Raw genomic sequence first — 2,987 nt, 5'->3', positions numbered from 1 at the left:
GGTTGAGTTGAGAATCTCTCCCATTTCACCCAAGAGCCCAAGAGCCAACCCTTTGACCTGACCTCGTTCACCCATCCTTGCCCACGTCGACATTACACAACACGTACAAACCTTCACTCAGGTAGTCCCTTTTTCTCTTATCCCTTTTTTTCATAAATGGAAACTAGAGTGCGTACAAACATTCACTGATACCGCAAGCTTTCTTACTTTATTATCGAACAAACCAAACACTATTTATACATGAGGTAATCCATATAACGGAGTTACAATCATTAAAGCATGCATGACATGGAGTATTCAATCTTTATTGCCTTATACTAAGTAGCACAAGTTAATATTCCCGAGCGATGTCCACCCACTCCTGCTGCTGAAGCCAGTCCACGGTCGTCTTGCTAAGCTGCACGGCCTGGGAAAGAATGTAATAAGGAATTGGCGGCTTCGATCCGAACAGTGCATTGGCTATGGTGACGAGACCCGGGCTCTGGCTGCCAAAGGCAGCGAACGCCACCGCGTTAGTGTCCCCCAGATTGAACTGGAAGTGCATGAGGCCCTGGGGGAACACAAACGCATCGCCCGTGTTCAGCTTCTTAGCGATGAGAATGTTGCCCTTTTCGGTGTTGGACCTGACGAAGCCAGCGAACAGCGTTCCTTCTGCAACATGCAGTATCTCGGATGAGTGTGGATGCGAGTGAGGAGGGTTGAGACCGAAGGGCGCGTAGTCGATGCGAGACATGGCCACTCCAAGGGTGTTGAGACCTGGGAGTCGGTTAACGTTGACCAGAGTGATGTTTGCGCCCAAATCGTTGTCGGTGTTTGCGACCTTGTCCAAGCCGGAGATGTAGAAGTCATCTGGTGTGACATTCGTGGGATCCTTGCAGGGGAATCCATTCACGAACACTGCAGCATGCATGATGAACAAGCTTAAGTAGCAACTTCAGCAAGTACATGCACAAAGACCCAGCTGCGAGATTAACCATGCATGCCTACCATTGGAGTCGAAGTCAGCAACACAGAAGTCTTGGAGAGGACTCGGATCAGAAGCCAATGCACGAGAGGAAGACAGGGTAAGAAGAGCAACAATGAGGATGATCCGAGCTACCATCTTCTCTCTCTTTGAACAAGCAAGATGAAATGATGTAAGTTTCTTTGTAACTGGCATCAAGAATCGGGATGTATATATAGAAACTTACGAGGAACTATTCAATTGTGAACTGGTTGATGGAGTCTGTATTCTTCACGGCAATGTGCTGACTAATTTAGCTGATGAAGGCCTTGACTTGCCGTGCTGACTAATTTAGCCGATGAAGATCTTGACTGCGCTATTTCTTCCCAAACATCTACCATTCTTCCTAATCATTATTCTAGTATCACTTACTTGGTTGCCTCACGTTCTTGACATCTATATCTCGGTGGCAACAACTAGCGGATGGCCAATTGACACAACTAACGACACACATGGTGGCATCAACTGTTATAAATTGTTCAAATTAAAAAGAAAAAAAAATTCTTTTCAAAAGATTTATTTGAAAAGGTGGTTTCTTTATTTTAGTAGTTATTTTTCAAAGATGTCTTTTGAGAAAAATATTTATAAATAGGTATTTGAGGGTAAATAATGTAGACATCTCTTTCATACTCTTCTTCTTTACTCTTCAAGTGCTTGAATTAGACATTCTTTAATTCTTCTTTGAAGATTCTTTATTGTTTGCTCAATACAGATCTTCTAAAGGCTTGTCATATCTACTAAAACTATTTGTATCAAACCCATAGCAATCTTATTGAGAAGAGAGTGCAAATATTATTTTTAGGAAAGTGGTTATATATATTTCAAGCCTAAATATATTTCGTATAGTATTCTTGATCTTGTGTTTGTTATTTGTTTCCATAGTGTTTTTATCCTCTTCTTTGTTGTATTTTTTTAATAATCTAAAATTGATATTTTGTGAGTTTATACAAATTCATCATGGAGGCCACAAATACCATCAAATTATTGAATCAAGATTTTGTTCATTTGGATCGTTTTGATATAACAAATTTTACCCGTTGGCAAAATAAGATGAAGTTCTTGTTGACTGCTTTGAAGATCTTTTATGTGCTTGATCCAAATCTTCAACCAATTTCTGATCTAACCGATGATGACACCGATGAAGTCAAGGCTGAACAAAAGAAAAGAATTGAAGATTAAGTCATGTGTAGAGGACACATTCTCAATACTCTTTCGGATTGGCTTTGTGATCTTTATACGATGGAACCATCTGCAAAAGCAATTTGGAATGCTTTGGAATTAAAGTATCATGCCAAGGAGGAAGGTACAAAGAAATTTTTAATTTCTAAATATTTTGATTACAAGTTTATGGATGACAAGCTAATTTTGGCATAAGTGCATGAGTTGCAGATCATTGTTAATCAATTAAAGGCTGAAAAAATTGAACTTCCTAAACCTTTTCAAGTAGGGGTTATAATAGCCAAGTTGTCTTTATCTTGGAAAGGGTATAGGAAAAAGATTTTGTATGACTCCAAGGATATCACTTTGGAGGAGGAATCGAGGATGAGAGATAAGAGTGAGAACTCTTTTTGCAATATAAAAGCAAATACTGTGAATCAACCTAAGAATTCCAACAAAGGCAAGCAAAACAAAGAGAATCATTTTGGCCCCAAAAGGGATCAAAGAAAATTTAAGGAGCCAAAGAGTGGAGGTTGTTTTGTTTGTGGAAAACCTGATCATTTTGCTAGGGATTGCAGATTTAAGAAATGTCAGAAATCGAAAGTCAACTCCGTTGAGGGAGTTGATAATATAATCGCTATGGTAAGCAAAGTGAATGTCATATTTGGTAAGGTTTCTGATTGGTGGTATGATACTTGTGCTACCATCCATGTTTGCTATGATAAGACACTTTTCAAGACTTACAAAGAAGTCATAGAAGGGCAAGAGATTCAAATGGGAAATGAAGTTCATTCTAAGGTGATTGGCAAGGGAAATGTGGAACTCA

General features: G+C 39.4%; 1 pseudogene; it reads right to left on the bottom strand.

The window, feature by feature from the left end:
* Positions 1 to 209: 209 nt before the first annotated feature.
* On the bottom strand, positions 210 to 1,144 carry LOC103973473 (putative germin-like protein 2-1; annotated as a pseudogene).
* Positions 1,145 to 2,987: the final 1,843 nt, after the last annotated feature.

This window comes from Musa acuminata, chromosome BXJ3-7 (assembly GCF_036884655.1).
Source record: "Musa acuminata AAA Group cultivar baxijiao chromosome BXJ3-7, Cavendish_Baxijiao_AAA, whole genome shotgun sequence".
NCBI classification, from domain to species: Eukaryota; Viridiplantae; Streptophyta; class Magnoliopsida; order Zingiberales; family Musaceae; genus Musa; species Musa acuminata.
This window is presented reverse-complemented; position numbering and strand designations above follow the sequence as displayed.